This window comes from Triturus cristatus, chromosome 12, assembly GCF_964204655.1.
Source record: "Triturus cristatus chromosome 12, aTriCri1.1, whole genome shotgun sequence".
NCBI lineage: Eukaryota > Metazoa > Chordata > Amphibia > Caudata > Salamandridae > Triturus > Triturus cristatus.
In genome coordinates, this window is record NC_140595.1 from 834,072,490 (window position 1) to 834,082,331 (window position 9,842).

Genomic DNA, 9,842 nt, shown 5'->3' on the forward strand with positions numbered 1-9,842 from the left:
ACACTATCAATTAGGGAAAAGGATACTAATAGTCCTGTAGGAACTTTAAGATGTCATTTTAAAAAAGTGAATAAAGACTGTCTGTATCATCAGTTTTGCCTGAAAGATAAAGTTAAACAAACAGTCTCTGTATCATACCATAAAGCTCCCCAGAGAATTACAATTCGGCCTAGGGAACATGCAGATATAAGTAACCATCTGGAATATGAGTGGGCATGGATTTGGGGAATCTTTAATGGCCAGAAGCGTTCTGCTTTGGAGGAGAGGCCTCTACACTAAATTAAAACTTGAAGGGATACCTCGGTCAGCATTTCAAATGTGTCTCTCTTGTCATGGAATGTAGCCAGAGTAACAAGAATCCTACAAAATAATGCTGCATTAGATTCTATAAGCACTGTATATTTTGCTTGTTTGCTGGAAACGTGACAGACTGAGGATTACATATTTAGTCCCCAAAGTGAGATAATATGATGAACCTGCTGCTGAATGAATTAGGGTTGTGGAGAATTTGATGGATGTGTATTCAACAAACCTAATTATATATAGAGGAACTATAAGCCATTTGCGACTGAGCCTGATGACTTATTTTTTCATGTACATAATAGCCCCTGAAACCTTCATATTGACAGATTCCCCACCATTTCCCAGAAAGTGAGGTATCGCTGCCTTAAGAAACATTTAGTTGCTATATAATTTCACCACAGAAGTGGCAGTTATCAAAATAATTGACCTGCTCTCCAACCTGCATATATACCTGCAGCCAAAATAATACTCTTGATTACTTATACCAGAATACAATTTTTACTTAATTGATCATTTCAAATCATTAATTGATACAACAGTGATCATTTGCCACTCATGTAAGATCAAGGACTCCATAGGAGCATGGCTATCAGAAGACCAATAGGTAGCTCTAAGCTCATAATTGGCCAACAGCTTATTCGTTGGAAGCTATGAAAATAGTAGGACTAAGCCAGAGCAAGAGGACATTGAATTAATCTATGAAAATTGATCATGTCTTTGTGCATATTCCCTTGATGCATTAATGCCACCCGCTAATTTTCATAGGCCAGATACTGAAGTAACTACAGGGAGCAGAATGTGTGATAAAAAGCTTAATCTCAGCTAACAAAAAGTATGCAGGCCCTGACAAAAGAACCCACTAATGTAAAAAAGATAGATAAATCAAAATCTAATAAGACAAAATACAAAAAGATGCTATGTGCATCCAGGCATGAGTATCTTGAAGAGACATGGTCTAAAATGTGGGAAAAAGGATAGACATTAAGACAATTTACAATTCTCCCATCTAGTGACTTCAATGTTATCTTTGCTTTTGGCAGAATTACATCAGATGTCTGTGTTGAGAGAAGCTTTTTCATTATCCTCCTAGAAGGAAGCTGGGCAGTTAGGTCTTTTCTCACTCAACTGAGCAGAATATGAAACTGATTAAAGAAGAGAAAAATGTGTATGTTGAAGGACTCATTAGTATTATTCTCCAGTATTGGGGTGTCTTTTATAGATTCACATGCTTGAATATTCCCCGTCGTCGGAGTGGGAGTCCCACGGTAAATAATATAGCAATATATACAGTCATAATATATATATATATATAAGTAATCATATAAAACAGAGATATAAGTAGGTAATAAGCATCAAGAATGTCCCTATATGAAATCTCCATAGAGATACAAGAAGAGAGAAAAAAGACATTCGCAGTCTATCTCTGTCATTATGTTGGTCCAAACTACAGCCAATCAGGCGCCAGCTCCCCTCTATGAACCTTCTCATCAGAGCTCCTCACCTCAGATTTTCTACCGCACGTCGTGTGAAAGGGAGTCTCCCTGAGCTCTGCTCAGTTTTTTCTCTTCATCATGTCTTCAAGTAAGAGGTCTCTGTTTAGACCTTGTTCCTCTTGTGGAAAGCTACGCTTATATTCTGAAGATCCACACAGTAAGTGTATTGACTATCTTTACCCGGACCACGAAGTGGGTAAATGTAAATTCTGTAGAACTTTTTCTACAAAAACTCTTAAAGACAGGGAAGGCCGTCTCTTGTTGTGGCTCCTGAGACTGAAAGATAAGGATGAAGTGGTTTCTGATGTAGAAAGCTTTACTTCTGGCCGTTCCCACACAGCCTCAAAACGCAGTAGTGTACAAGATCTACCTTCTCCTTTCCTTAAGAAGAAGAAAATGTCTCTGTCTATGACATCTGCCATGTCTTCTTCCATGGCTACTGCGATATCGCCCACGAGACATAGTTCTCAGGCTGCTGAGGCATCGACTTCTCTAATTTCTGGCAAAAAATTGACTTCATCGTCGACGAGACTTCCGACGACGAAATCCGCCGTTTCTTGCTCGTCGACGGTGACTCTGACGACGACGGCGTCAGCATCAAAGTCGTCGACGGCGGTTCCGTCGACGTTATCGTCGTCGACGATGATTATCAGTACTATGAAGACTGTGTCATCAGTGTTGCCTATTGCATCGTCGTCGACGAAGAAGGAAAAGATCTCGTCGACGCTAACATCGTCGTCGTCGAAGACTGCAAAATCTGCCTCGTCGACGCTTACGTCGTCGATTGATTCGTCGACGAGTGCTCCGTCGACGACGAAAAAGAAGACCTCGTCGTCGTCCCCGTCGACGACGATCCTGTCGACGATAGTTCCGTCGACGCTGGTTCCGTCGACGCTGGTTCCGTCGACGTTGGTTCCGTCGACGTCGGTTCCGTCGACGGTTCCGGCTACGAAGATGTCGACAGTGGCCTCTGTACTTCCGACCCCGTCGACGGCGGTTTCGTCAATGAAGATAAAGATTAAGAGGATTTCAAAATCGTCTTTGACACCAGCGACGACAACTTCTGCGCAGAGGTCAATGAATATACAAATTTCTGCCGCGTCTTTAGCAACTACTTCGTCCTTTGCCGCTGTACCTTTGTTGCCATTGCCACCAAGTAGTCAACAGGATATGTTAGGTGAGGTCATACCTTTGGATGATTCTCAACTTCCTTCACCTTTGTTCGCAACTGATTCAGATCAAGATTCAGGAGAAGGTTTGCCTGAATCGTTTGGTACAGCACACAGTCCATCGGATTTGATAATAAAATGCCAGGATGAAAGTGATGAGGATGGAGATGAACGGTTTTATCAGGAAGAAATTCCTATGGAAGGACAGACTGCGACGTTACCATTGTCGCTTATTACAAATCTTCAACTCATGTTGGATGATTATAATCGGCGTTTCCCTTTATCACCACAAGAGTCTGTAGTACCTGCTGTTCCAGTGGTGCCAACACCTGTGTCGGAACCAGTGCCAGTTATAACGCCTTCAGTTCCGCTGAGACAATCATCAGCTCGGACATTGACTCATCATGACAGTGAAGAGGAAGTTCTTCAAGACAAGGAAGATGGTGAGATCCTGGATGATGGTGGCGATGGTGATGATGATGATGATGATATGGCGGAGTGGGATGACTACCATGTCCAAACACCATCTCCCTCTCCGGTAGTACCTGGAGACTCACCACCTGTTGACATTGCAAGTTTTCACCAGTTGATGGATAGAGCGGCCCAACGGTTCAAATTGACTACGGAACATAAAGAAGAGGATTGTTTTCTGTATGATTTTAAAAATCAACCTTTCAAGCAGACACATACAATCCCTATTATCGAGTTCATTTGGGATGAAGGAAAAAAGATAATGAAGACACCGAATAGTCTTCCGGCACAGGTACCTAGGTTGGAGAAAAAGTATAAGTCGCCAGTAGGAGCTCCAGCGTGCCTCACTGGTCAGTCAAAACCAGATTCTGTAATCACACAGGCAGCGCAACGTCGGGCTAGAAACCCTGTGGCTACAATCACTGCACCACCTGATCGTGATGGACGTCGCTTGGATGCTATAGGGCGAAAATTTTAATCGATGGCTTCCACTACTGTAAGAGCGGCTAATGCCTTAGCCATTTTAGGTCGTTACGACCGTCAAATATGGGCGGATATATCGGCTTTAGTGGAAATGCTACCTGAGGCATCTAAGACTGAAGCTGTGAAGCTTCTTCAAGAGGGAGAGAGTACATCTGCAGAAATAATTGACTGTGCAGTGGACATCGCTTGTGTAGGAAGGTGGATATCTGACTATGGTTACCCCCAACTTTTTGCCTAGTGTCTAGCTGGTTTTTCGACTTAGTTGGCCTGAGATCCTGCCATTCAGGGTCTCAGGCTGTCTGCTCTCTCTGTAAAATGGACTCCATGTACCCTAGGTACATAACCAATTGGTAAGGATCACCTTATTGGACCCTGTACAGTGTACCCTAGGTACCCAGGGCATAGGTGTACCCTAGGCCTCCCAGGGGCTGCAGCATGTATTATGCCACCCCTGGTCTGGCCTTCCAATCAGACACAACTGGCTGATCACTCAGCTGGGGCAAGGTCGTGTAATCACCCCTTGCTTAGGTGTAGTATTCCTATACCTACCTTATATATAGACACATGTGTACCTATCAGTCACTCCTATGGCAGGCCTTAACAATCCTGGAGGCAGAGTGCTTGGTAACATGTGAGATGGTGCTCTAGCATGAGCTGAGCCTGTCTGCAGCTTTCGGAACCATGTCCTTATAGCTGTTCTATGATATAGCCTACCATATACTCTTAAAGTGCCTTATAATCTTAAACGGTTATGGTAACTATGGTTTGGCTTTATCAAAACATGTCGTGTAAGGTGTCTAACACTTTGGAATAATACCCCCATACCATCTCTGGTGATGAGGATATTATTCCTCCCTTCTAGAGGGAGAGACATGTTAAAATCCTACTTTGCTGTTTATCTCTAACCAAAGCCTCAGCATCACAAAATGGATGCTGCTGCCACAGACACAAGTCTGACCTCCTGCAGCTGGGAGTGATCCCAGCCAGGGAGGCCTGGACAATAGGTTTCCTGCTTGGGGAGGTGCTAGCACCTCCCCAGACAGCCTTTAGTGTATTGGGGCAGGGTGGGCTGAAAGGAATGAGACATGCCTGGGGCACACAAGGTGTTCCTTGCATAGTCCAGTTCAAACCGGCGCTGGGGCACTCCAGCCCCAGCTCTGGCGCGAAACTGGACAAAGGGAAGTGGGTGTAACCACCCCCTCCCAGGTCCCACCTGTGAGAAGTTGGCCTGATGTATGATGTCACTAGTTATAGTGTACACCTTATATCAGTCCAAATACCCTTATGGTGATTGGTTGTAAAGTCAACCTTATAGACCAGCTATCCTAGTGGTAGCATGGACAAGAGCAGTCTTAGGCTAAACTCTGAATGGCATGTGAAGCCAGCTGTGATACCATATATAATCCCTTGAATACCAAATGAAAGGACACCACAACAGATATATATATAAAATAAAGTGTATTTATTCTAAGCAAACCCTCAGCACTCTTTATGAGTTTAGAGGTAAGTACAACACAGTCTTATTAATGCATACAGTAAGTCACACAGGTAAGTAATACAGTTAGGCCCTAGGGGCCACGCAAACCATATACTAAATAAGTGGTATAAGAACCACTGTCACGGAAATAGAATAGGCCTAGGCCTAGGGAATCGCTGGGGCTACACTACACTAGCGTTAGTTAGGAAGTGGGAGGCCCACGGGATTCGTGTGCAGAGTGGAAACACTCACGCGTAATGCGTAAAAGTCAATAGCAATGTTACAGTTTAGAAATAGATAGATTTAGGACACTTCCGGAGTAGCTAGGAAGTTGAGACTTGAAAACTAGACACTAGGATAGTCACTATCCTGATGAGCACCGGAGTACCCAAGTTACCTAGCCCACAGGCTGCGGGTGCATAGGGGTGAAGATGCGTCGTTTTCGTCGTCGACTCCTATGGATGCCTGAAGAAAGATGCTGACAGGCAGTCAGGGGAGAGTGTCCGGTGGATCCCAAGCCTGGGATCAAGAAGAGAAGAAACCTGCAAGCAGAAGGGACAGAGTCAAGGTCACTAGCCAGTGACCACGTGGAACCAGGAAGGAACCAGGCGATGTCGTGAAGAGTTGCAGGTGAAGGTGAAGCTTGTCGCTGCAGCCAGGAGGACCAGGAAGCGTCGAGGACGACCAGGACCAGGAGGCGAGCTGTCCCACGAAGGCTCTTGCTGTCGGCGGCGTCGAAGTTGGACTAGGACTCACCAAGCCTTGGCAAGCGGAACCCACGGAGAACAAGGGACTTGCTTCTGGTGCAGACCAGGAAGGTCTGGGGTGCTTCTTCTTCGCAGAGAAGCGGGAGCCAGTCTGGAGGAGCCAAACCAGCGCAGAAGATTTCAGGGAGCGTCGTCACAAAGGCCACTAGCCAGCGGGCAAGCAACCGGACAGACGCGGCAAGCAGGAAAATGCTGAAGGGCCCCACGCAGGACTCGTGGAGTGTGGGGGGCTGGTCTTCGGTGCAGATGGTGCTTGGGGTTGGGGCTTCTCAATCCCCGGTGCACAACTTCGAGGGTACCTCAGAAGCTGCGCTGTAAGTTACTAGCCACTTTTCCCAGGTAGCCGGTCCCACGTCGCTCGTCGCCTCCACGGATCTCAGCTCTGCTGCAGATGTGGATGAGGGTCGGAGAAGTCTGGAAATCAAGGCTCTGGTCGGGCTCTGCAGTCGGTTCCTCGTCGAACGTTTCACAAAGCAAAGGGTAGTCACTTGATGGTGCCTGTTTGCACAGGGTAGCCACTCCTTGGCTACAAGGGAGATTCTTCAGTCTTCTTCTTTCGTCGAATGTCGAAGGTCCAGAGTTTCTGTTCAGTTTTGCAGGTTCAGGATAATCTAAAGTCTTGAGGCCCAACTCCCACTCTTATACTAATCTGGGGGGCTGGGATACCTGCTAGGTCACGCCTTATGGGTGGGACCTGGGAGGGGGTGGTTACACCCACTTCCCTTTGTCCAGTTTCGCGCCAGAGCTGGGGCTGGAGTGCCCCAGCGCCGGTTTGAACTGGACTATGCAAGGAACACCTTGTGTGCCCCAGGCATGTCTCATTCCTTTCAGCCCACCCTGCCCCAATACACTAAAGGCTGTCTGGGGAGGTGCTAGCACCTCCCCAAGCAGGAAACCTATTGTCCAGGCCTCCCTGGCTGGGATCACTCCCAGCAGCAGGAGGTCAGACTTGTGTCGTGGCAGCAGCATCCATTTTGTGATGCTGAGGCTTTGGTCAGAGGCTAACAGTTGAAGTATGATTTTAACATGTCTTTCCCTCTAGAAGGGGGGAATAATATTCTCATGTCCAGAAATGGCATGGGGGTATTATTCCCGAGTGTTAGACACCTTACACGACATGCTTTGATAAAGCCAAACCATAGTTACCATAACCGTCTAAGATTATAAGGCACTTTAAGAGTATATGGTAGGCTATATCATAGAACAGCTATAAGGACATGGTTCCGAAAGCTGCAGACAGGCTCAGCTCATGCTAGAGCACCATCTCACATGTTACCAAGCACTCTGCCTCCAGGATTGTCAAGGCCTGCCATAGGAGTGACTGATAGGTACACATGTGTCTATATGTAAGTTAGGCATAGGAATACTACACCTAAGCAAGGGGTGATTACACGACCTTGCCCCAGCTGAGTGATCAGCCAGTTGTGTCAAAATGGAAGGCCAGGCCAGGGGTGGCACAATACATGCTGCAGCCCCTGGTAGGCCTAGGGTACACCTATGCCCTGGGTACCTAGGGTACACTGTACAGGGGCCAATAAGGTGATCCTATCCAAATGGGTTATGCACCTAAAGTACATAGTGTTAATTTAGAGAGAGAACAGCAGGGCTGTGGGTCTGATTAGCAGGCCCACAGCCACATCTAAGTCGAAAACCAGTAAAGCAAAAGCAAAAAGTGGGGGTGAACATAGAAAGCAGACCCTACTCTCCTACACAACCCCCCCCCAAACTTAGGGACATTAAACTAACCTTGACCAGTTGAGTCTTCATGTTCTAAGTGGAAATATCTGGAGAGTCCATCTGCATTGGCATGGTCAGTCCCCGGTCTATGTTCCACTGTGAAGTTCATCCCCTGTAGGGAAATGGACCACCTAAGAAGTTTGGGATTTTCACCCTTCATCTGATTTAGCCACAAGAGGGGCTTATGGTCTGTCTGAATCTTGAAGTGAGTGCCAAACAAGTATGGCCTCAGCTTCTTCAGGGCCCAAACCACAGCAAAGGCCTCCCTCTCAATAGCTGACCAACGTTTCTCTCTAGGGGTCAGCCTTCTACTTATAAAAGCAATGGGCTGGTCTTGACCATCTACATTCAGTTGTGAAAGAACAGCTCCCACACCTAACTCAGAAGCATCTGTCTGGACAATGAACTCTTTGGAGTAGTCTGGACTTTTCAGAATAGGTGCACTGCACATGGCCTGCTTCAGGTCATCAAATGCTTTTTGACAGCTTGCTGTCCACTGAACTTTCTTTGGCATCTTCTTGGAGGTCAAGTCATTAAGTGGTGTCACTATGGACCCATAGTTCTTAACAAACTTTCTGTAGTACCCAGACAGGCCCAAGAAAGCTCTGACCTGAGTCTGGGTAGTTGGAGGAGCCCAGTCCTTTATGGTCTGGATCTTGCTCTCCAGTGGTTGAACCTGACCCCCACCAACTAGGTGGCCCAGGTATACAACCTTGCTCTGCCCTATCTGGCACTTAGTGGCCTTGATAGTGAGGCCTGCCTTTTGCAGGGCCTCTAAAACATTCCTCAGGTGGACCAGGTGATCCTCCCAGGTGGAGCTAAAGACAGCAATATCATCAAGATAAGCTGCACAATAATCATCCAACCCAGTAAGGACTTGATTCACCAGCCTTTGGAAAGTGGCAGGTGCATTCTTCAACCCAAAGGGCATTACCACAAATTGATAATGTCCTCCTGGGGTCGAGAAAGCAGTTTTGGCCTTTGCACTCTCAGCTAGTCTGATTTGCCAGTAGCCTGCTGTTAGGTCAAATGTGCTCAAAAACTTAGCAGCTGCCAGTCTGTCAATGAGCTCATCTGCCCTAGGTATTGGGTGGGCATCTGTCCTAGTGACAGCATTGAGACCTCTGTAATCCACGCAAAACCTCATCTCTCTCTTACCATCTTGGGTGTGAGGTTTTGGCACAAGGACTACAGGACTAGCCCAAGGGCTCTCTGAAGGTTCAATGACTCCCAGCTCCAACATCTTTTGTACCTCAACTTTTATGCAGTCCCTGACATGGTCAGGTTGCCTGTAGATTTTACTCTTCACAGGCAGACTGTCACCAGTGTCCACCTCATGGGTGCACCAGTTTGTCTGACTTGGGGTCAGAGAGAACATATGTCTGTAGGCCTGCAGAACTTGTCTGCAGTCCTGTTGCTGATGGACAGTGAGGCTGTCAGAAAAGACCACACCATCAACTGAGCCATCATCAGGGTTCTGAGTCAACAGGTCTGGGAGAGGGTCACTCTCTTCCTCCTGCCCCTCATCTGTAGCCATGAGTAGCCCCATGTCTGCCCTGTCAACATATGCCTTCAATCTGTTGACATGAAGCACCCTGTGGGGGCTTCTGGGAGTCCCAAGGTCCACCAAGTAGGTGACTTCTCCCTTTTTCTCAACAATAGTGTGGGGTCCAGACCATTTGTCTTGGAGTGCTGCTGGGGCCACTGGCTCCAACACCCACACTTTCTGTCCTGGCTGGTAAACAGTCAGTACAGCCTTTTGGTCATGCCAAGCTTTTTGGAGTTCTTGGCTTGCCTCAAGGTTTTTAGAAGCCTTCTTCATATACTCTGCCATCCTGGAGCGGAGACCAAGTACATAATCCACTATGTCTAGTTTGGGTTGTCTGAGAGGTCTCTCCCATCCTTCCTTCACCAAACACAGGGGTCCTCTTACAGGATGCCC